This window comes from Elephas maximus, chromosome 1 (genome assembly GCF_024166365.1).
Source record: "Elephas maximus indicus isolate mEleMax1 chromosome 1, mEleMax1 primary haplotype, whole genome shotgun sequence".
Lineage (NCBI taxonomy): Eukaryota > Metazoa > Chordata > Mammalia > Proboscidea > Elephantidae > Elephas > Elephas maximus.
This window is the reverse complement of record NC_064819.1, coordinates 153,899,539-153,925,573: the sequence shown is the minus strand read 5'-3', so window position 1 is coordinate 153,925,573 and position 26,035 is coordinate 153,899,539. Positions and strand designations below refer to the sequence as shown.

Below are 26,035 nucleotides of genomic sequence, written 5' to 3'. Positions count from 1 at the left end.
ATATGAGCAATTGATGGTCTGTTCCGCAGTTGGCCCCTGGCCCTGTTCTGACTGAATCTGATACTGAGTTTTTCCATCGTCTCTTTCCACAGATGTAGTCAATTTAATTCCCGTGTGTTCCATCTGGTGAGGTCCATGTGTATTGTTGCCATTTATGTTAGTGAAAAAAGGTATTTGCAATGAAGAAGTCATTGGTCTTGTAAAATTCTCTCATTCAGTCCCTGGCATTGTTTCTATCACCAAGGCCATATTTTCCAGCTACCGATCCTTCTTCTTTGTTTCCAGATTTCGAATTCCAATCACCAGGAATTATCAATGCTTCCTGATTGCATGTTCAATCAATTTCAGACTGCAGCAGCTGATAATCTTCTATTTCTTCATCTTTGGCCCTAGTGGTTCGTACATGAATTTGACTAATAGTCATACTAACTGGTCTTCCTTATAGGTGTATGGATATTATCCTATCACTGACAGTGTTGTACTTCACGATAGATAGATCTTGAAATGTTCTTTTTGACAATGAGTGCAACACCATTCCTTTTCAAGTTGTCATTCCCAGCGTAGTAGACTATATGATTGTCTGATTCAAAATGGCCAATACCAGCCCATTTCAGCTACTAATGCCTAGGATATCAATGTTTATGTGTTCCATTTCATTTTTGACAATTTCCAATTTTCTTAGATTCATACTTCGTGCATTCTAGGTTCTGATTATTAATGGATGTTTGCAGCTGTTTCTTCTCATTTTGAGTCATGCCACGTCAGCACATGAAGGTCCTGAAAGCTTGACCCCATCCACATCGTTATGGTCGACTCTACTTCAAGGAGGCAGCTCTTCCCCAGTCATCTTTTGAGTGCCTTCCAACCTGGGGGGCTCATCTTCCAGCACTATTATCAGCCAGTGTTCCGCTGCTATTCATAAGGTTTTCACTGGCTAATGCTTTTCAGAAGTAGACTTCTGGGTCTTTCTTCCTAGTCCGTCTTAGTCTGGAAGTGCGGCTGAAAACTATCCTCCATGGGTGACCCTGCTGGTATCTGAATATCGGTGGCATCGCTTCCAGCATCACAGCAACACACAAGCCCCCACAGTACGACAAGCTGACAGACACGTTGGGGAACTAAATAATAGAATCCTATTACAGAAACATTGAAAAATAGAAGAAATAGGAAACACCCTTAATTCCATCATGGTAACTCTGACATCTTTTCCTAGTGCTTCATAGTTAAGATGCAGTCTCTTTTTTTAAGTTGTGAATTTCTCTAAGCTTCTTTATGAACTGAATTGGTAACAAAATAACCAGGTATTCTGTTTTGAAACAGACTGAAAGTACTCGATAGAATGAAACCAACCTTTAAAGCTGCTGTCCAGAAGTGAACTGACCCCAACTTCTAAAACTGCCATCTGTTCTGTGAGGCATTTTTTAAATAGTGGTTATCTTTGAGGTGTATATTCATTTTAATTATGTTGGTGGGAGAAAAAAACCCACTGCCGTTGAGTTACTCTTTATTTGTGGTCTTTACATAGGTTTTATTTAGAAGCATCTTGAAACAGAGTCCAGGCTCTAGTGCTTACTACGGCATGACCAAGAAGAATTCTTTTGCCTCTCTTAGTCTGGTTTCCTAGTTAGGAAAACTACCACGCAGACTGATAGCAGCACTAAACGAGAATATTCACATAGAAGTGCACCTCACAGTTTTGAGTACTATACAGCTAGCTGTATGAAGTTCTTAACAATATTTTATCAACATTGGTTTTAAGCTCCTACATTGAGAGCCTGCATCATCTCAGTCTGTGTGAGTGAGAGCAAAGAAAAAAAATCTATTCAAAAATATTTATTAAGAGCTTTCTTTGTAGATAATATTTCCCTCAAAGAGTTTTTAGTCTGACTGGGTTGTAGAACCAAAATACCTGAAAATGACATAAAGGGAAGATCCATAATTAGTTTAGTGTGAACTACATACCCAGATTCTGAGGGAATGGGAATTGTAGCATGATTGAAGCTGGGTGGGGTTCCTTGGGGAAATTGCCTTCAAGAATCCTTGTCTGTCTGTTATTATCTTCTGTACCCACCTTTCCTGTGTTGTTACCACTGTGTACATTTGAGTGGAATTGTGACGTTAGCCATTCTTGCAAGGCATTTGGGCAAGCTCCCTAGTTAAGTTAAATGGGCATTCATTTTTAAGTGAACCAAATACCTATGTTGGAAAGGAAACAACATGTACAGAGCATTACCTTAAAAGTCTGAAATTCATTAGCACCCGCTTCTGGAAATTCAGAGTGAAATTTATATCTTTAATTTCTTTTCAGTCACTTTAAAATTTATTGAATTAGACGTTGAATTTTCCGACTTTGAAGTAATGATCACCCAGGCATCCTGTACAATGAGGATGTTTGGGTTTATTTCTGCTGCGAAGTCAGAATTCCAGGGTGTCTCCATGTGGTAACTCAGAGTTAAAATACGTTGCTGCTGTGACTGAACGTGCTGTTGTCTTTGGAATCTATGTGTCCCAAATAGCCAGGGAATAATCTGCAATTTCCTCTCCCTATCTTCCGGTTTGTAAAAGGAGTTTAATAATATTATGTTCATAGAATAGTAGTAGTGTGTTTGGGGTGGTAGGAGTTTACCTTTTGAGAATATAAAATACATTGCAAAACCATTTTCTTCGTGGTGAAAGATGCAAATATGGAGAATACGACCTTGAGCTTGCTCGTGTCCTCAACTCAGTTAGCAGACATGCCCTGCCCCTGGGTTAGACACCTTCTCTAGTGGACAAAGCCTAATTACTAAGAACTAAAGGTGATTATGGTGGGCTAGTGGAACAATAGTGCTTTTTAAAGAATAAAAAATATATACTATTTTTAGTTATAAAATAATAGCAACATAGAAAAATGTTCAATAGGAAAAGCACTGCAGTTCCAGGTAAACCTCCAGTTCCAGTCTTTATAGGAAAGTTCACATTTATAAATCCTTCTTAGGCACAATCTGAATAAATCACACACACATTAGGTGATTATAAGGGACCTTCAATGTTTTGTTCTCTTATCAAATCCACCCTTAAATATCTTTCAAAAGAAAAGGCTAAAAATTTATTGAAATGGTTGAAGTTTTTTTTTTCTATTTTTTTCTTAGTATTTGATGGTTTAAGAACCCCAAAAACATATAATAAACCATTTTACTTTAAGATGTAATTCAGGTGGATCCAAGAACCAGTTGTTAGTTGCCATCAAGTCGGCTTTGACTCATGGCAAGCCTGTGTACAGTAGAACAAAGCATTGCCAGGTTCTGAACCATCTTCATGATCATTGGTATGTTTGAGTCCACTTTTTTGTCAGTTCATCTCATCGAGGGCTTCCTTCATTTTTGCTGACCCTCTGCTTTACCAACCATGATGTTGTTTTCTAGTGATTGGTCTTTCCTGGTGACATGTCCAAAGGAGCACTGTGGAAGTTTCTGCCTATTAAGCCCTGCCAGTGATACAGTCAGGCTCCAGCATAAATTTGTATGCTTCTTTGGGTCTGGCACTCAGTAGGTTTTAGTAGGTAGCTAATTCCTTTCCCTTTCTAGGGAGGTCAAAGCCTCAACTAGAAATTCGTGAGTAACTGGTCTATCTGGCTTACTGGTCACTATTTCCTTAGTACAGGGCACCTCCTAAGTGCTCCAAAAATAGATCTTGAATGGATGAATGTTCTTGTCCTTGTGTATCTGCAGTTACTCTGAGCATGTAATATCCTCTTCTCTCTTGACCCTAATACTCTTGTTTCGACTCTCTAGACCTGCACTGCCCAATATGGTAGGTAGCCACATGTAGCTATTTACATTTGAATTTAATTAAAATTACATGCAATTAAAAATTCATCCCCTCAGTTGCTACTCAACTATTTCAGGTGCTCAATAGCTGCATATGGTTGTTGTTGTTAGGTGCCATTGTTTCACTTCTGACTCATAGCGACCTTATGTACAGCAGAATGAAACACTGCCTGGTTCTGCGCCAACCTCATAGTCATTGCTATGTTTAAGTCCATCGTTGCAGCCACTGTGTCGATCCATCTAGTTGTGGGTCTTCCACTCTTTCGCTGACACATGTGGTTAGTGGCTACCATATTGGACAGTGCTAGGCACAGATCATTGCCATCATGGTAAAAAGTTCACTATAAAAAGGACTGCTCTGTGTCTTTCTGAGCACCAGCTGATGAACATCTTCTGTTTTTGTGTTCTCTGTGCAGCTGTCTGCTTCAGGAAGTGAGGGCTCCAGGAACGAGGAGAATCTTCAAGAGCTGCCTTGCATCGTGACATGTCTGATCTCTCACTCCAGTCCCTGCAGCATGAACAAGGTAAGAGGTACTTTGAGGATCAGTATTTGTGTTCTCTTTATGGTACCGTGATTTTCCTGGTTGCATAATGTCTTTTCATGGCATGGAGGATGCTTCTCCTCCCAGAAACATCCCAGATGTTAGAGAGTTGTCAGATCCCAGGCATGCCATGTTTACAGGCAGGGTCACAGGAGCCAGTGGCCACTATATGGTTGTATAATCCTCCTGAGGCATCACTTGTTTGCTTGAGTGCTCTGAGTATGGAAACGTTGATTTGTTAATATAACTGCCTTGGCATGACTATTGGAATATCGAGTCTCTGGAGCCAGACTACCTGGATTTGAATCTCAACTTTTCCAGCTAGTAGCTTCAGTAGCCTTGTTCAAGTGGCTTAACTTCTCTGTGCCTCAGTTTCCTCATTTGTAAAATTCTTGATAATAGTAGTACCCATTTCACAGGGTTGTTGTAAGGATTAAATGAGTTAATACATGTACCAGTGCTTACTGTAGCAGCTGTCTCCATCATGAGAATTTGAGAAATATTTGCTCTGGTTTTTCTTTTTTTATATATATTGCGGAGACTGTTGTTCCTTAGACATTTTTGCAAGAGAGTCTGAGGTGCATCAGCAGTGCTTCCATTTATTCACTGATGGATTAAACGAGAAGTGATTGATTACCAAATGATCACTCTGGAGATAAATGAAGATTAAGGCTTGGGCTTTGTCTTTGGCAGGTGACAATTTTGGGTCGTTCTAATGAGGTTTGTACCAGAAGTTCTGGAAGCATAGGAGAAGGAGCATCCAGCTCTGGGGAAGGACAGTATAAAGGAAGTGATATTTTGAGTTGGATCCTGGATGATAAGTAGTAACTTTCTGAGCAGAGAAGGAAAGGTAAGACATTTTAGGAAAAAATAATAGTCTATGTTTAGGCCCAAAGGCATATGAAAAAAGTATAGCCTGCTTGGAGAAAAACAACTTTTGGTATGATTGGAGCAAGGTTTCTCAACATGTACACTAGTGACTTTTGGACTGGGTATTTCTTTGTTGTGGGAGGCTGTCCTGTGCTTTGTAGGATGTTTAGTAGCATCTCTTCCCCCTCCCCCAAGTCATGACAGACAAAAATGCCCCCAGACATGGCCTAATTCTCCTGGTTGGGCAAAATTGTCCCTGGTTGAAAATCACTGAGCTAGAGTGTGTAGTATGAGTGGAGGAAGAATAGACTTGACCCCAGAGAAGGAGTCAAGGGCCAGATCCTGAGAGCTCCTGTAGGATTTAAAGCGGGGGAGTGACATTTCCAGAGTCCTGCGAACATAGGTATGTTACTGCGTTATGTGTGGGTTGTGATGGAATTTGTCAGCGCTTTTAGGCAATTTGGTCTTCAAAAGGTATTATAGGATCCCTAGGCTTTAGTTTGTGGAAATCCTTTTAGTAAGGACTCCCTTTCCAGTGGTGATTTTTCTCATGGCCATTTGTTCTGCTTCTCAAAGGTGGGAAGGGCCATGTGTTCTTTCAGTGCTTTGGGGGGATGCTGGAAAACGTCTCTATACATTTATCCATTTCCCTGGATCAAAGTTTCATGGTAGACTATTACTGCTTGACTCCATCTGAAAAGCCCAGGAAAAGAAAAGAAAGGAACTTTTGGAAGGTTTTCTTTTGGCTGAGCCAAGCCAAAGAGAAGGAAACATTATGCTGAGTTTATCTTTCCTCTAACTTAAATACTTACTCTTAAGCACCCTTAGAGGAATGAGCTTTTAGAATACTGGAAGGTGGGCAGGATATTCTGCCCCAGGGACATGATGGGAAGGGGCAGCGTCCAAACCAAACCAAACCAAACCAAACCCAGTGCCGTCGAGTCGATTCTGACTCATAGCGACCCTGTAGGACAGGATAGAACTGCCCCCACAGAGTTTCCAAGGAGCACCTGGCGGATTTGAACTGCTGACCCTTTGGTTAGCAGCTGTAGCACTTAACCACTATGCCACCAGGGTTTCCCGGGGGAGGGTGGGTTGTTGCAAACCTTGACTTCTATTATTTAGAGTTTGGTGTACTGAAAAGCAAAGACAACTCTTGAGAAATCTCCCATTGGAAAGCCCAGTTTGCTGTGATGGCTTCTGCCCATGTTTCTCAGGGCAACTCAAGACTTGATGTTATAGGCTGTCTCTTGACACACAGCTGGGAACCAGACTGCTCAGAAATTTTAAGTGTCTCAGTAGGTGTGTCTGTTGCCTGGGAAGTTATCTTCTAGTTGAGTGGCCCAGTGAGTGCTTTATTTTAAGTAGTGATTAAACATGATGTGTAACCATTATAAAAAATACATTTTTCTTATGATTTTCTTGGCGTAAGACAAAGAGTAGGTCACCCTCTGGGAAGTAAACCACTCTGCTTAACACAAATAATACTAGAGAATCATCTCATTAGTTAGAACAGTTAGAACATTGGGAATAGCTTTGTGGGTGTGACTGATTTTCTGTGTTGATTTATTCCTAGAAAGTTGGAGACGTTTGAATTGTGTGCTCTCTTCTTCCTTGTGCTGTAATCCTCTCCTTGCCTCTCACACCCACTCCAGCTGATTTGAACACTTTAATTAGGTGTCCGGATGGGAGGCGGCCCCAGTGCTCTGAGCTCTGTGCTATTCCTGGGAATCACCAGGCCCAGCACAGATTATGTTAGGCATTGATAGCTCTCTTTTGGGTCAGTCAAAGGAGATACGCATAGACAAAGCACAGAGAAATGGCCTGTATTTGGCAGTTTTTCTGACTAATTTAACAGGGCTGACCTGGTAACCAGTGAACTGTCATCCACCAGAAGGGACCTTTCATTCCTCACATTCCTACTTGTACCAGGGCCTGAAGACACAGCAAGAATGGGTGCAGTTCCAGTTCTTGAACAACAAACTATCAGAGGCCATCCCTGGAAACAATGCTTATCATGAATCTGGTGCCCTTTCGTGAGACCAGTGTACGTGGCATGTCAATCTGATAACTCATAAGATCTATAGGGTCGTTATGAGTCAGAATCAACTTGATGGCAGTGGGTTTTTTTTTTTTTAAGATCTATATGGAAAAGACACCCTCACATTTATTCACTTTTTAGTATTATAAGCAGCCTCTAACAGTTATACATTCTGGGCTTTGTGTTCTAGCCTTATATGTTAAACATATTACGGGTGCACACATTTCCCAGGGTCTTCATTCTCCCTACCCCTCTGGAGACTTGAGGACTATCTTTCCAACTTTTCTTATGCTCGTCAGATCTTTTGTGTAATAGCTGACTTTCCAATCTTTATATTGATCAAAAACTTTATAATTGGTGCTTCAATGGGGAAAGAAGAATCTCTTTAATAAATGTCCGGAAAATTGGAATTCCACATGCAGAAAAATGAAACAGGATCCTTGCGTCATGCCAAACACAGAAACAAATACAAAGTGGATTAAGGACCAAAATGTACAAACTAAAACCATAAAAGTCTGAGAAGAACAAGCAAGAGCAATGCTGTCAGGCCTAGCTTTTAACACTGGATTATTTAATATAATGACAAAAGCACAAACAGCCAAAGACAAAATAAATAAATGGGACCCAGTAAAAATTAAATACTTTCGTTTATCAAAAGACTTTACCAAAAAAGTGAAAAGACAAGCTACCGATTGGGAGACTATCTTTGGAAACCGTATATCCAACAAGAATCTAATAACCAAAATATATATAAAACTTTAACAGCTTAACAACAGAAAGACAATTAACCCAATCATAAAATGAGCAAACGATTTGAATGGACATTTCGTCAAAGAGGACGTTCAAATAGCCACCAAAAACATGAAAAGATGCTTAGCTGTTAGCCATCAGAGAGATGTAAATCAAAACCTCCACGAGATACCATTTCTCTCCCACTAGGACGGCTAAGATTAAAAACAGAAAATAATAAATGTCGAGGATGAGGAGAAATTGGAATCCTTATTCATTACTGATGAGAATATGAAATGGTGCAGCCATTGTGGAGGATAGTGTGGCGGTCCCGAAAAAACTAAAAATAGAACCACCTTATGACTCAACAATTCCACTCCTAGGTATGTACCCAAAAAACTTGAAAGCAGAGACACAAACAGCGACCTGTACACCAGTGTTCATTGCAACATTATTCACAACAGCCAGAAGGTAGAAATAACCTAAATGCCCACCAGCAGATAAATGGATAAGCAAAATCTGGTATCTACATACAATGGAACACTGCTTAGCCAGTAGGAGAAATGAAGTATTGATACATGCTGCATAGAAGACATTATGCTGAGTAAAACATCAGTCACGAAAGGACAAATATTGTGTGACCTCACTTATATAAAAAAGACAAGAAAAGGCAAGTGTATAGAGACCAAAGTTTATTAGTGGTTACCAGGGGTTGGGGGGAGGAGGAAAGGGGAAATTAATGGTGATGGAAATATCATATTAAGGGTAGGATTGCCCAGCTGACAGTAAGTTGTACACCTGTAAAAAGTTGAAGTGGCAAAAGTTGTGTGATAGATAATTTACAACAACAACAACAACAACAAAAAGAGTAGCCGCTGAGGATGCTTATGTACAGCCAAAAACCTCATGGGATTTGGTTCCTTGGTTTGAAGGTTTAGGGTCATGGTTTCATAGGACATCCCAGTTAATTGGTCTAACAATGTGTTTAGTGCATCTGTTCTACCTTCTAGTTTGTTGCTTAGTGCCTGGGGTCTTAAAAGCTTGCAAGCAGCCATCCAAGGCACAATAGTTGGTCTCTATTCACTTGGAGAAACAGTGGAAGGAGGAGAGTCAGGAATAGGAAGAAGATATGAAATGTGTGGCTAATTGCTTCCATGAACAACTTCCTCCTTTGCCATGAGACCAGAAGAACTGAATAGTGCCTGGCTACCATACCATCACTGAACATTTTGATCTAAGATTCTATAGAAGCATCCTGATTAAAAGGAGGAAAATGTAGAACAGAATTTCAAATTCTTATGGATTCCAGACTTCCTAGAGCCATGAAGTTTGGATGAACTATTGCCCTGAGATAATCTTTAAAGCTTAGACCAAAATTATCTCCTGGTCTTCTTAAAAGCAAACAATAGTTTAGCTTAACTAGTAAAATGTGTCTGCCTTGAACATTATGCTCTTTTAATAACTATCTGAGATCAGGAAACCCTGGTGGTGTAGTGGTTAAGTGCTATGGCTGCTAACCAAAGGGTCGGCAGTTCGAATCCACCAGGCTCTCCTTGGAAACTCTATAGGGCAGTTCTACTCTGTCCTATAGGGTCGCTATGAGTTGGAATCGACTCGACAGCACTGGGTTTGGTTTTTTGGATATGGGATCAAATTGATAACAGCAACTCAAAAGATTAGATAGGAACCTTAGGCAGCAGTGAACTTACGTTAATGGGGGAAGAAGAACTCAAAAGGAGGGTTAGAATGATCGTGAAACTCAAAGAATGTAATCAGTGTCACTAAATGGTATGTGTAGAAACTGTGGAATTGGTGTATGTTTTGTTGTATATTCTCAACAACAACAAAATAAATAAAATTTAAAAAATTTTTAATTGAGATATATCTTTAAAATTTTGTAAAAATCTTTGTAATCTCTGCTTTCTTAGTCATTCTGTTTATATGTATAAAAAGTTATATATAATAGATTATGAATCCGTGCTAAAAGGAGGGATTAGTGATTCGAGTTTGTGTTATCTGTGCCTTATTATGCTGCAAAGAGAGGACTTTAGTGTGTTACTTAAAAAGAAAAAAACTATAGCCAAATGAGAGGCAAATTTGACAGGATGGGATTTTGTAGAGGCAAATTGGGCAGGATGAGGTACATTCAATAAATACCACCATGTAATTTCACAAAACTACACTAACAAGAGTTTGAAACTAACCCTTGAAACCTCTCTCACCCTTAGTAGCAACCTTGGGATTCTGATACTAAATTCTCTCCCTCGTAGCCATTGTTTTCATGAAGGCATGTCACATGCTTTTCTTTGCCTTAAATTTATGAGGACACTCCATCTGATTGAAAAATAATTGATTTTTTAGTTATTACACAAAATGTTCTTTCCCCTCACAGTGAAAATTAATCTTCTTGAGAACTGTTTCTTCCCTGGTTACGTTCAAATAAAGCCAGATCTGGTTTTTATTCCTTTGGACAAATGCCATAATATCAAATGAACTAGAATCTTTTCTCTTTGTTGGTGGGTAGATCCCACCATTTTCCTTAATATCTGCCCAACAGATTTTTTTTTCTCTGAAAGTCTATCAGGATTTAGCTCCACGTCTTACTGTGCCAGGTTTGAGGCAGTTTCACCTTTACTCTCAGATCAGTATCTCTACCGTCAACTAAAAAGTAAAGCTAAAATTCAGTTTCTGTCTTCATTTAGAGTTTTTCTGGCTTGCGCCTCCTTAACACCAAGCAGGGACATTCAGAATTCATTACCCCGAGCTCCCCCACCTGACCCCACTGGGTTATGGTGCTTGAAATGCCAATGGATTTAAAATGGGTAACTCTTGCTGATAAAACATCAGCTTCTCCAAAACATGTTTACCAAGTGAATATTATGTGCCCTGCATTGTGCTTTCAGTGTGTCAGTGAACAAAACAAAGGTTTCTGCAGTCTGAAGCTTCCATTCTGGCAAAGGTGAGGTGAATCATCACATACCAGAGACTGAATATTTAAACAGAAATCTAATGTTAAAAAATTTTCTGTGTTAAATGTCAGATACTCTGAGGGCAAATTAATAGAGCCACTGGATGCAGTGTAAAGAATTGGTAACTCATAAATGTATTTCTCTCTTCCCCTTTCTAGGACCACCCTCATTGGTTACACCAAATGACCAATCTATATTTAATGAGGCTCCACTGCCATTTTCTGAAGGCAATATCCAAATCTCCCTTGCAGCAGCCTTTGAAGAACTATAGCAGTTTAAAAACTAGTGACAATATAAGTAAAAATTAAATGATCCTAGAATAAGGAAGGCCTTATTAATTTCTACTTCCATAAGATTACAGCCATCGAAAACCTTGTGAGTGCAGTTCTACTCTGACACGCATGAGGGGTCGCCAGGAGTCAGAATGGACAACAGCAACGGGTTTGGTTTTATTGATTTCTAGTGCAGAAATTATAAAGAAAGATAATTTATTTGACTATAAAAACTCAAAATTTCTTTTCATCAAGAAGTATTCTGACTGTTTTAAAAGACAAGAGAGATAAGCTGGGAGAAGTATTTACAACTTATATGGCAATGAGTTAACTAATTAATAAGATAAAGATGAGTACTCTAACAGGAAATGACAGAAGGACAAAAGACAGAAAGAAGAAACTGAGAAAAGAAGAAATATGATCAATATAAGAAAGTGTTCAACCTCTCCAGTAATCAGAGAAATTTAAAATGGTGAGATTTTACTATCTACCTACAAAATTGACAAGGATTTGTAAAACTTACTCTTGAATGGAAATATCAGACTTACTCTTTCATATCCCAAAACTCACTGTTGTTGAGTCAATTCCAATAGGGCAGAGTAGAATGCCCCATAGGGTTTCCAAGGCTGTAAATCTTTATGGAAGCAGACTGCCACATCTTTCTCCCACAAAGCAACTGGTGGATTCAAACTGCCAACCTATCGGTTAGCAGCAGAGCACTTAACCAACCGCTGCTCCACCAGGGCTCCACCATGTTTCTCAAGAGGATTTAAACAATGTATATCAAAGCCTCAAAAATGCACACACCTTTGACCCAGAAATTCCATTTCTAGAACTTGAACTGAAAGAAAACTGCCATGGATGTGTGCAAAAATTTAGCTAAGGTGTTCATCACATTATTCTAACAGTTTTTTTTTAAAGGCAGTAACCATTTTTAACCATGGTACAGCCATACGATAAAAATGCTAAGGAGTGATGAAAGAATATTTAATGACACAAAAAAAATTATAAATAACTTGTGAAAACAGCAAGTTACATGACAATATGTGTAATCTGATTATTTCATTTTTAAAGGTAGAAGTATGTAAATAGAACAAAAATTGGAGATAAACATAAAAATAGAGTATGACCTTCTTTTTGCTTGTATATCCTAAACTTTCTTTAGCAATGTATGTTTCTTTTATAAACACACATTGATAATAATAAAGATAATATTTTAAAATAAAAGATAAAAAATTATAAGATATGAATTTCACTGTATTTTTAAAATACACATAGTAAAAAGACTGGAATGAAATTGCCCAAACGTTGAAAAATGGTTCTTTCAAAGAGCGGCTCATGGGATGTATTCGTTTCTTTAAAAAAAATTTAAATATTTTTCTGTTGTTTTTAACTTTCCTACAATAAGTATGTGTATAATTCATTAATAATAAAAACATAAGCATTTTAAAATAAATACTGTTTTTGCTGTTTTGTGTTTGAGGTGCAACTGGATGAAGATATTTATGAGACAGATAGAAGATAGAGGTAGAGCCTTTGGCCAAATCAGGGATTTGGATTTGCGAGTCATCCTATGGGACATATTGCCAGACAGCAGCATTTTAGTGTAGTAATAATTTGGAGGCAGTAGTAAGTAGAGAAATGCTTGAGAAAAAGATGTTGCCTTTTGATTCAGTGGCTCAGATTATTTTAAATGGATGTTACATCCTCTTACTTAGTATTGTTTCTTTTCTGCCATGCACCTGTTCAAAGACACTACTGATGTACACAATTGGAGCTAGATCAGTGATTCTCAAACTGTGGTTTGTGGACCCATGGTGGGGGAAGGCTCTGACACCCTTTCAGGGGGTCCACCCACAAGGTCAATAATTTTTTTATAATAATGCAAAGACATAATTTCCCCTCTCACTCTCTTTCTCTCGAGTATGTTGTATAGTGTTTCAGAAGGCTACCTGCCACGTGATGATATTATCCCAGTGATGGCTGTTGGGATGTTTGCTTGTGTTTCATGTTTGAAAAATTTGTTTTCATTTATAACATGGTAAATATTGATAGATATGACTCATAAACAAAAGCTCATTAGGCTCAACAGTGATTTCTAAGAATCTGAGCAGGTCCTGAGAAGAGAGTTTGAGACCTGCTGAACTGGACCTCTGTGTTTTATATTTGGCAGTCCTTGTTCCAACAAGGGATCTCTGGGTGGTACGGCAGTTAACACACTCAGCTGCTAACCAAAGAGTTGTTGGATCAAGTCTACCCAAGGCACCGCAGAAGAAAGCCTAGCTGATCTACTTCCAAAATATTAGCCACTGAAAACCCTATAGAGTACAGTTGTATTTTAGCATGCATGGAGTCATCACGAGTTGGAATCGACTTCACAGCAACGACAACTCTAGCAAAAAGCTGGACCCTGGGCTCTGAGCAGAAAGTGTCCCTAGACACTATAGCATATCTTTTCTCACCTTCTACATCTTTAAGGAATCATCCTCCTTACCGGATTGCTATAATTGATTCCAATTCACAGTGACCCTATAGAACAAAGTAGAACTGCCCCATAGGGTTTCCCGGGCTGTAGTCTTTAGGAGAACAGACTGCCACATCTTTACCCCGCAGAGCGCCTGGTAGGTTCAAACCACCCACCTTTCAGTCAGCAGCCAAGTGCTTAACCACTGTGCCACCAGGGCTCCTTGTTGTTGTTGTTGGGTGCTGTCATAGGTACAACAGAATGAAACACTGCCCAGTCCTGCACATTCCTCACAATTGTTGCTATGTTTGAGCTCATCATTGCAGCCACTTTGTCTATCTCACTGAGAATCTTCCTCTTTTTCCCTGGCCCTCTACTTTACCAAGCATGATGTCCTTCTCCAGGGATTGATCCCTGGCTTAGGTCAGGCACATCTTAGTCCTTAAAGTGACATCTTTACTTTTAAACCCTATAAAGAGATCTTTTGCAGCAGATTTTCCCAGTGCAGTTGGTCATTTGATTTCTTGATTGCTGCTTCCATGGGCATTGATTGTAGATCCAAGTAAAATGAAATCCTTGACAACTTCAGCCTTTTCTCCATTTATCACGATGTTGCTTATTGGTCCAGTTGTTTTCTTTATGTTGAGGTATAATCCATTCTGAAGGCTGAATGATCTTTGATCTTCATCAGTAAGTGCTTCAAGTCCTCTTCACTTTCAGCAAGCAAGGTTGTGTCATCTGCTTATTGCAGGTTGTTAATGAGCCTTCCTCCAATCCTGATGCCACGTTCTTCTTCATACTGTACGACTTCTTGTATTATTTGCTCAGCATACAGATTGAATAAGCATGGTGAAAGGATACAACCCTGATACACACCTTTCCTAATTTTAAACTACACAGTATCCCCTTGTTCTGTTTGAAAGACTGCCTGTTGGTCTATATACAGGTTCCTCATGAGCACAATTAAGTGTTTGGAATTCCCATTCTGTGAAGTGTTACCCATAATTTATTGGGATCCACAGAGTCAAAAGCCTTTGCATAGTCAATAAACATCTTTCTGGTGTTCTCTGCTTTCAGCCAGGATTCATCTGACATCAGCAATGATATCCCTGGTTCCACGTCCTCTTCTGAATCCGGCTTGAATTTCTGGCAGTTCCCTGTCAATACACTGCTGCAGCCACTTTTGAATGATCTTCAGCAAAATTTTGCTCGCATGTGATATTAATGATATTGTTCGATGGTTGCATCACTTTCTTTGGAATGGGCACAAATATGTATCTCTTCCAGTCAGTTGGCCAGGTAACTGTCTTCCAAATTTCTTGGCACAGGTGAGTGAGCACATCCAGCACTGCATCCATTTGTTGAAACATCTCAACTGATATTCCATCAATTCCCGGAGCCTTATTTTTCACCAATGCCTTCAGTGACGCTTAGACGTCTTCCTTTAATACCATGGGTTCTCGATCGTATGCTACCCCTGAAATGGTTGAATATCTACCAATTCTTTTTAGTGCAGCGACTCTGTGTATTCCTTTTGTCTTCTTTTGACGCTTTTTGCATCATTCAATATTTTGCCCATAAAATCCTTCAGTATTGCAGCTCAAGGCTTGAATTTCTTCTGCAGTTCTTTCAGCTTGAGAAATGCCAAGTGTGTTCTTCCCTTTTGGTTTTCTAACTCCAGGTTATAATATGTTACTGTCTTCTCGAGCTGCCCTTTGAAATCTTCTGTTCAGCTCCTTTACTTCGTCGTTTCATCCATTCACTTTAGCTACTCAGCATTCAAGAGCAAACTTCAGAGTCTCTTCTGACATCCATTCTGATCTTTTCTTTCTTTTTAATGACCTCTTGCTTTCTTCATGTGTGATGTCCTTGCACAACTCATCTGGTCTTCCGTCATTAGTGTTCCATGCATCAAATCTATTCTTGAGATGATCTCTAAGTTCAAGTGGGTTATACTCAAGGCCATACTTTGGCTCTCATGGACTTGTTCTAATTTTCTTCAGTTTCAACTTGAACTGCCATATGAGCAGTTGATGGTCTGATTCGCAGTTGGCCCCTGGCCTTATTCTGACTGATGATACTGAGCTTCTCCATCATCTCTTTCCACAGATGTAGTTGATTTGATTCCTGTGTATTCTATCCAACGATGTCTATAGTCACTGTTTATGTTGTTGAAAATGATATTCGCAATGAAGTCATTGATCTTGCAGAATTCTATCATGCACTCTTCAGGCTTGTTCCTGTCACCAAGGCCGTGTTTTCCAACTGCCAATCCTTTTTTTTTCCAACTCTCCCATTCCAATCACCAGTGATTATCAGTGCATCTTGATTGCATGTTTGATTAATTTAGGACTGCAGAAGTTGGTTAAAATCTTCAATTTTTTCATCTTTTGCATTAGTGGTTAGTGTGTAAATTTGAAAAATAGTCATATTAACTGGTCATCCTTGTAGGCGTATAGATATAATCCTATCACTGACACCACTGTACTTCAGGAGAGACCTTGAAATGTTCTTTTTGACAATGAATGGGACGCCATTCCCCTTCAATTTGTCATTCCCAGGATAGTAGAACGTATGATTGTCTGGTTCAAAATGGATAATACCAGTCCATTTCAGCTCACTAATGCCTAGGATATTGATCTTTCATTGTTCCTTTCATTTTTGACAACTTCCAATTTTTCTAGATTCATGCTTCGTACATGCACATTCCAATTATTAATGGAAATTTTGCAGCTGTTTCTTCTTATTTTGAGTTGTGCCACATCAGCAAGTGAAGGCTCTGAAAGCTCTATTCCATCCATGTTGTTAAGGTCAACTCTCCTTTGAGGAGGCAGCTCTTCTCTGCTTGTATTTTGAGTGCCTCCCAACCTGAGGGGCTCGTCTTCTGGCACTATATCAGAAAATATTCTGCTGCTATTCATAAGGTTTTCACGGGCCAACTTTTTTAAGATATATATTGCCAGGTCCTTCTTCCTAGTCTATCTTAGTCTGGAAGCTCTGCTGAAACCTGTCCATCGTGGGTGACTGTGCTGGTAATTTGAAATACCAGTGTCATAGCTTCACACAACACATAGCAACCCACAAGCCATCAGAGCACGACAAACTAAGAGACAAGTGGTGGAGTGCTCCTTAGTCCTTCTAAAAACTTCATTTTTATAGTCTGTGAGGCTGAAAGGAATATTGTTGGCAGGAGGCCAGAGTAACACTTGTGTTACATGTAAATTGGGTTTTTTTGAATGCGTTATGTATGGAAATGGGGAAGTTAGACCTCCAGACTCTGTTTCCATTTGCATCGTACTAGGAAATTCAGTGACTTTTAGTAAGAAAATAGAAATATAATTCTCTTCTGAGAGGTATGAGAGTGTAAATTTAAAACAAACAAACCACGTAATGCAGTAGATGGTTGATTTGGCAAGAAAGTTAAATTTAAAAGACTTAGCTGCATATGTAATGCTTATTTGTCTTTAAGATGTGCACATGCATATAACTTGTGTGTGTAGGTACATATACACATATATAAAAGTTATGCACGCCATTTAGAAAATTGCTACGTAACTTATGTAGAATTATCTTTTCATACAGTCATTTTGACTACAGAAGCAATATTAATGGTTCGATTTAAGTTCCAGGTGCCTCTGGGTGGCACAAACAGTTAAGCGCTTGGCTGCTAACCGAAAGCTTGGCAGTTTGAATCCGCCCAGAGGTGCCTCAGAAGAAAGGCCTAGCGATCTACTTCCCAAAAATCAGCCATTGAAAACCCTATGGAGCACTGTTCTACTCTGACACACATGGGATCACCGTGAGTTGGGGTCAGCTCGATGGCAGCTGGTTTGGTGTTTGGTTTATTTCAGTCCCAAGGCTCTCCTGCTTTTTACTTAGTCACAAACACGTTCCAGTCGTCTCTTCTAAGTCAGCTCCTGCCCTGGGACTGTGCACACACTGAAGGATTCAGGTGGGCACACAAACCCCTGTCATGTGGGTGAAGGTGTCACGTGACCTGCCTTAACTTATCAGGACCATATCAGAAAAGGAGGAGATTCCAGACAAGTCAGAGGTAAATTAAGGCTTCAGAGCAGAAAGGGTGGACTTCTGGTTTGTTTTAATACCATAACCACCGCAGCAGAGGAGAAGGGCATGTGTTTTGACATGACTGTAACCTAATTTCAAGTCTAAGAGGCCTAGTTGTGAATAATGATAAGCTCTTTGAAATGTATCTGCAGCTACTGACCATAAAACTGGTTTCACTTGAGCAAAAGGGGATGCTGAGTTCCGCTTTGTTCTTTTTAGTGGCACTTTCACACATGTAGTGATTGTCAGTTTTGGAATCTTGTTCATCCTTATTCCTTATGGATTTAAAGAAGAGGGTGTAGGATTTTCTTGATGAAAATAAGATCTGCTTTTTTTAAACCGACCAGCTGCCCTGTGCTACCCTTCATGTGGAGCTTGAATCAAACGTTGCCTGAACTGGTGTGTTCTCGTTCTGCATCAGAATATTGAACTGAGCACACACCACTCAACAGCATAATTAGAAGGGCCCTCTGGACACTTGGCTGTGTGCTGCGACCTCTTCGTCACTGCTACCTGTAACAAAGGGGCTAGTGGATTCTGGCCTTTGTGATTCCTGTAGGGGAATGCTTCTATCTTCCTCCTCGTCAGAGTCCTCAACTCTGCCCTTTCTCCCCCAATTTAGTAAACCTTATGGATACAATTAAACTACATCCTATTTAGTTAATTGGTGATTGGAATCATGATTGTTTTGTTAGTTAATCTGTAGTTGTCCATCTTTATAATAGGAACAATGGACTTAATTTGCCTGATTTTGCAAACCTATCATCTCCAATGGTGGGATCGCTGTATATGAGGAGAAATGCGTAACTACAGAGATTACTTCCAATTCTCTTATTAATTTGAGTACCTAATTCTTTAGAGTGGCTTTTTTCTCCCTTTCTGTGATGGTGAGGCCTGGTAATGGGTGGCTGCTGGTATTCTTTCCAGCTTCCTATTATCTTTTGTCTCTTAAAGTAAACTTAACATTATTTAGTTCTGTAAGATGCTTTCAGAGAACCTCGTGCTTTTGAATATACGTTCATCATTGGCTTTGTTTTTTTTAAAAAATCTCATACTGGGTGATGAAATTTATATATGTACTAGATAGAGGAGAGATGCTTATTTAGAGTATATAAAACTGTGCAATTTGCCAACATTTTCCAGTTAATGTTCAGAAAACACATGTTTTTAGTCTCAGAAATAACAAATGTTTAGGTTCAAATGAAAACGTTTAGATTTGGTTCATCACAGAATATATATTCTTCTCATTTGTTTTTTGGTTTATCTTTCTTTTATGGAATCGTTTCATAGCTTCTTACCACCTTCATTCACACTTTAATAAGGTGGCATTATCTTGAGAGGCTCGTCTCAATTAGATAAAAATGTAAGCAATTAATTAAGATAACCAGCCTTAGCCAGAGAGGTAAAGTGTCATCCCATGTCAGGGTGGTCAAGGAGCACCTGTTAATTAGAACAGAAGGGGAACTGCAGCGAGTTATGGGGAAAAAAAAACCATGCTGGATGAAATTAGCAATATCTGCTTCTCTTGCTGTTTCTTCAAATCCAACCCATAAACAATTTGTTGTGACAGCTTTAGACTGGGACTATGGCGTTTCGGATGAGGTCTGATTATAGCTAAAAATAGACGTGTCGCGAAGATCAGAAAAGGAATATTAAACAATTGAAATTTTGTAAAAGACTGATGCTGTTTCATTGTAATAATTTCCCCAAAGGCACATTAGTAAGGCTGCTAAATACAGACTTTAATAGACTTTAATAATGTGTACTTTAGAGCCCTGATACACAAAGGAATAATGTATAAAACATTCATTATGGAAAATTGCTACCTTTTTTATTTAATAAGAAATCTGTTGAAACAAAACCATTGCACTGCCTATGGCATTATGTTCCTGGGTGTTCGCAGGCTAAAGAATAATAGCCACCTTTTTACCTTTTTTTCACCTATTTTAATCAGGTTGCAATCATATTTGCTTATTTGCTCCATGAATGAAAATGGGGATTAAGAAAAAGAAGTATTTGCGTTAGATGTGGACGCTTGTTCACATTTCAGCTCGGCCTCTTGTTAGCTATGTGAAGAGCTGTGGAGCAAGCCAAGCTCCGTTTCTTCATTTGCAAACTGGGGATTGTTCTTTTTCTCTCCCAAGATTGTGGTAGGAATAAGTGAAAATGTTGACACAGTGGTGCCTGCACATAGTAGGTACTCAGTAAATGGTTTCTATTTTGATTACTTTCTATGTGTGTTTCTCTTTATATTGCTTGTTTCTGTGGATGACTGTTGCGTGAGAGGAGGTGGAGGAGTGGGGTGGAGAGTAGGAAAAAGCAATTAAAAAGAAGCCTTGGTAAGCAGCTCTGTGGCCAAACCTTGTGTTGGATTTCAATTTGATTTTAATGTGCTGCTGCTGAGAGCCGTGCTGTTGAAAAGAGAGAAGAGTAAGAAGCAGATGCTCTTGGAGGAACAGTGGGGGCATTTATCTCTTTTAATGAGATAACATCATTAGAGTGACAAAGTGCAGCGAATCGATACTTGAAATGGACTGCTGCTATCTTCCCAAAGTACACTTGATTGTTACACTTCACAGCCTTAGAATCTGCTGAATCACGAAGTCTGTCTTATCTGTTATTAGAGCCACTGGCTTTGATCTCACAGAAGAGAACCACACCATCGGGATCTCTAGAAGAGTAGGAACCTGATTAATTGGATAAATGAGAAAAATCCGAGGTGATTTATAAGCTGCTCAGATCCCCTGTAATCAAGGAACCTCAGAGAAAGGAGGTTGGGCTTCCTTTTTCCTTTGACTCCTTTAAATGGCTGCACATCCTACCTCGCTTCCCCTCCGCTACTCTCCTTGCTCCCTGTCTGCTTCTTGGTGTAATGTCAGAAACACTAATCATGTCAGACTGTGACACTGACGGCCCTGACATTCACAACAAAGAGACAAGAAGGAGAGAAGGGGAAGAGACAGGGGACAGGGAGATGGGGAAGAGCAGCAGGCAAAGTATTTTTTATTGTACATAAAATCCATAGCTGCAGAATCACTAACATTCTGGAAAGATCGCATCCTAGGAAGATTAAAGCAGGCGCAAGGTGGATTCTGATGGTGATTAAAATTGGGCTGGGAAGATTTGGTGCCACTATTTTCCGCTGCTTCTTTTAGATTTTAGTATGTAGCCTATATTATAATTACTCTTGCTATGATTTCTTCTTACACAAAAAGAAAAGAGCATTTAAATTTCTTTTTTTCTCCCTTCCATCATCCCAGCTTTTCTCTTTGAAACAAAGCAAAGTTAAACACAGATCATAGCAGGAAGCGTGTGCTCTGAGGATTTTTCCATTTCATTACCAGATTCCCATAGTTTAATCTGAACAATAACCACTTCAGGAAAGACGTTGTTGGTGAGGGATGTTTCAGACCGGGACAAAGCTGAATAGGAACTGTTCAGTATCATCCTCCTGCCATCTTCCCCGTGGCCTCCCCAGCACCTGCTTAAGGATGCCGGATGCAGGAAACGCCTGGAGTTACCCATTCCCTAACAGTTTGGAGTGGGCCTGACTGTTGCCAGGTCTTCCGAATACCTTTGAGATTTGTCTCTGCCTTAGGCACTTTCTCCATTTTGAATTCATTCTGGTGAGTGGTCTCCGGTCTCCGTCTTGGATCAGTCATGACCTGGAAGCCTGCTGCCACATCTCACATGTGTTTTGAATCCAGATGCTATGATCTAAACTGAGCTCTGAGCTCAGGCTGAATCATCCCAGCCTTTGTATAAACATGAGTATCCAGCTGCCAGCTCAGCTTTTGAGGTATTTTGAATTACAGTTTTCCGTCTTAGCTAGATGGAGTCCCTGAGTAGCAAGAACAGTTAAGCAATTGACTACTAGCCTAAAGGTTGGGGGTTGGAACCTACCAGAGACACCTAGAAAGACAAGCCTGCTGATCTGCTTGTGGAAGGTCACAGCCTTGAAAACCCTGTGGAGCAATTCTACTCCTCACACATAAGGCCAGTGTGAGTCAAAATCAACTTGAGAGCCACTAACAACAGTCTTAGCTGGGATATCGGTCCTCTTACTTTTTCTTCATGTAAGGAAAACAGTGTGTTTACTCCCAGTTAGTTACCCTGTCACAAAGGGTAGCTAACTCTTTCTATCTGTATATAAGATCAAAAGGTGTTACATAGTGGCTTCTCTTCAGAGTTGATTAAAAGTAATGTTAATTGAAAATATAAATCAAAACTACGATGAGATGCCATTTCACCTCCAGTAGGACAGGTATGATCAGAAAAGTGGAAAACAGCAGGTGTCGGGGAGGGTGTGGAGAAATTGTAACCTTCATCTATTGCTGGTGGAATTGTAAAGTGGTAGAATTTGATGTAGAAAACAGTTCAGCAGTTCCTTGAAAAGTTCAACATAGAATTACTATATGACCCAGCAATCCTACTTCTAGATATTTACCCAAAAGAATTGAAAGCAGATACTTGTATACCCAGTTCCTTGCAACATTATTCACAATAGTCAAAAGGTGGGAACAGCCTAATTGTCCATCAGCAGATGAATGGAGGAACAAAATATGGTATATATGTATAACTCAGCTCTAAATAAAATTGAAGTCCTGACACATGCTAAACATGGATGAGCCTTGAAAACATTATGTTAAGTGAAATCAGTCAAATACAAAAGGATAAATATTGTATGATCCCAGTTACATGAAATACCTAGAATTTGGCAGATGCAGAGAGACCAAAGTTTATTTAGTGGTACTAGCTGTGGGAGGGAGGGGAGAATAGCAGGCATGGAGCTTCTGTTAAGGGCGATGGAAAAATTTGGAAACGGATAGTTATGGTTGCACAACACAATGAAAGTAATTAATGCCACCGAATTGTACATGTAAACAAAAATGTTGAAATGGCAAATGTTTTGCATCTATTTTTTTATACCACAATAATAATAATAAAGTGTTAACAGAGCTCTGAAAAACACTGAAACTTCATTTTACAGTGTTCTGGTCCTTAGTACCCAAGTAAATCTTCACATATTTGGCCTACTTGTGAGAAATACCTCTCTGAATTTGGGGATGGGGGAATGAAAAAGGAAATTCTAGCGTAATTTAAATTATATATACAACTTTGACATTGTGGCTTCTTTAAAATTCTTGAGGCAGTTCTACTCCTACTGGCTTTACTGAAATTACTGACTGTAAACTTATACCCTAGAGAGCATTTGGGGGAATTACCCCAAAACAGCTTCCTGTAAACTCAAATTTTCTTTGAAGTTACTTTTTATCCTAAGAATTTGCACAGATGTTGCATTGTTCTCTGTGGTATATCTATTTTTGTTTTCATGTAAAGTAATTTAAAATTACTTGCCAGTTAAATTATATGATTAAAATAATACTAGCTACTATGACAAGTAAATTCTCAAAATTCAGTAGTTTAACACAATAAAAGTTTATTTTCTTGTTCAAGTAGCAATCCAGTGTAGATATTTCTGATTAATGAAGTGTTTTTATAAATATCAGTGATTCACGAATCTTGAATTCAGCCTCCTTCAATCTGTTGGCCTTGCCGTCTTCTCAACTTGTGGTTGCCTGCATCTAGTCGGTGGAAGGGAAAAGAGTGCATGAAGACAGAACATTCATTTCTTAATCACCAAGACCCTGACGTTACTCAACATCTCGCCTCATATTTCAATGGTGAGAACTAGATGTTCCACCCAGATGCAAGGGGGCTTGGGAAATGGAGTCTCTGGCTGAATAATGACTGGGCTAGATGGCGGCAGACACACGCCCTCCATGAGCCCACCCTATCTTCAAGTGAACACTAGGAAAATGGGCCACGTGTAACCTGAGCCTTCCAGTGCTCCTGGGCATACCCATTATGGGACACTCAAAGAAGCTGTAATAGTATCTCATTCGAGCAAGTTTGAGAATTCCATTCTAGGGTGGCCAGGAATGCTTTCCAGGTAACATTGTTTAAGTATTATATGTAAAGGAGTACCTAAAGTTGCATACTGGTTTATTTTCTGAAGAATCTAATATATTAGCAAGAAAATTTTATTTACACAATAATTGGCATTTTTCTTCCTCCTTTTGAACTAGCAGAATCTAAATTCATGAGGATTTGCCCTCATTAATAAATGCTATACGAATTAATAATACTGTAGGAATGGTTTCCTATAGTACGGTAACTTTTTTGTTGAATGTTCTAGTCTTACCGAAAATTGGTGTGCATCCGAGAGGGAAAAAAGGATCATGTGAGTGCAGAGGACAATTACGTAACCTGCTTCTGCTCGTCTCAAGTGGCTAGACTTTAGTTTTTAGTTATAAAAGTCTTGTCTCTCCTTCCAGGTTAGTCATTATTTCTAAAGTTGAACGTGGGTTTTATAAGTGACTAAGTAATTGCTTTGTATGTTCCTTTTCAATTACAGTAAAAAGTCATGAATTCTCAACATTTAGAACTGCTAAAATTGTTTAGATTTGCCTGTTGAACAATGTTATTCTAAAAAAAGGACTCAGGAAAAAATTTTCCACTGTAAATTTTTGGCTGTTCAAAGTCGTTTGTAAGAAATTTCCCATGACAAAGAGAATGATAGCGATTTGAAAAGGATAAGTCGGCGCAGTCTGGAAACTGGGTAGGTAGTATGAAAACACAGTCATGCTGAGCTGTAGTATTTGGTTTAAGATTTTCGTCATGAAGTTCTGTGTCATGTGTCTGTTGTATCGTTCTATTACTTTAAAACATTGTTTTTATCTAATGACTTTAAACCCATCGATGATACTATAGATTTCCTTTGGTCAAAAAAACTTGACATTAGTACTTTATATTAAAGACAATCATTTGTGACCTTTTACTTTTTTATTTTTTGCTTTTTGTTTTATTGTTTTTGTAGTATACACAGCAAAACATTCACCAATTCAACAATTACTACATATGTAATTCACTGACATTAATTACATTCTTCAAGTCGTGCAACCATTCTCACCTTCTTTTTCCAAACAGGTCCTCTCTATTAGCATAAAGTCATTGCCCCCCAATTTGATTCTATATAAATAGTTCTTTAAAATGCTCAAGGCAGACATTCTTTACTAATTAAGCTGAAATATTGTTTGGTTTAAAGAAGATTTCAGGGGAAGTTATTGATGTAAAGTTTAAGGTTTTTTACTTTTTTAATGGTTACTTTTTTTGTTTAATAAAATAAACTAAGTAAATTATTTGATTTATTTCTAGAATAAATTAAATCCTCATTCATTTGTTGTTGTTGTTGTTGTTAGGTGCCGTCAGGTTGGTTCCAGCTCATAGTGAGCCTATGTATGACGGAACAAAAACACTGCCCAGTTCTGTGCCATCCTCAGAATCGTTGCTGTTTGAGCCTATTGTTGCAATCACTGTGTTAATCCATCTCCTTGAGGGTCTTCCTCTTTTGTGCTGACCCTCTGCTTTACCAAGCCTGATGCCCTTCTCTAGGGACTGACTGTCCAAAGTATGTGAGACGAAGTCTCTCCAACCTTGCTTCTAAGGAGCACTCTGGCTGTACTTCTTCCAAGACAAATTTGTTCCTTCTTCTGGCAGTCCACGGTATATACAAGATTCTTTGCCAGCACCATAATTCAAAGACAGCAGTTCTTTTTGGTCTCAACTTATTCATTGTCCAGCTTTCTCGTGCATATGAGATGATTGAAAATACCACAGCTTGTTTCACACTTTGAGAAGATACCAGCTTACATGATACTTATAAGATCAGAAACCACACAGTTTGTTTTTGGGCCCAGTGGTGGAATGAGGAAATATAGTGCAGGGGTTAAAAAGCCATTTCGAAAAATAACTTGAGTTCTTTACTTGCATCTTATTGAACATTGAGAGGAGTATATGCAGATCAAAGCAAAATTTTGTTAAAATTCCTCCTTCTTACTCATCCTACCCCCAATGCTTCTCTCACATACCATAGCAGTTCCTTGCTTAAAAAAAAGAAAATACCGTGGTTTGGGTCAGGTACACCTTAGCCCTCAAAGTGACATCTTTGCTTTTTAACACTTTAAAGAGGTCCTTTAAAAAAAAAAAAAAAAAAATTTTTTTTTTTTATTGCAGCAGATTTGGCCAATGCAATTATGTCTTTTGATTTCTTGACTGCTGCTACCATGGGCATTGATTGTGGATCCAAGTAAAATGAAATCCTTGACAACTTCAATCCTTTCTCCATTTATCATGATGTTGCTCATTGGTCCAATTGTGAGGATTTTTGTTTTCTTTATGTTGATGTTACTAATTCAGGTTTTAGAGAAA

The 26,035-nt window shown here is 39.0% G+C and overlaps 1 protein-coding gene across 6 annotated transcripts in view; it reads left to right on the top strand.

Moving 5' to 3' along the window:
• Positions 1–26,035, top strand: part of BACH2 (BTB domain and CNC homolog 2) — a 413,769-nt gene that overhangs the window by 104,661 nt on the left and 283,073 nt on the right. For all 6 annotated transcript variants that reach the window (XM_049897348.1, XM_049897383.1, XM_049897374.1 and 3 more), the window contains one exon: positions 4,226–4,333. The gene's annotated coding sequence lies outside the window, so the exon portion shown is untranslated. The remainder of the gene's footprint in view (positions 1–4,225; positions 4,334–26,035) is intronic.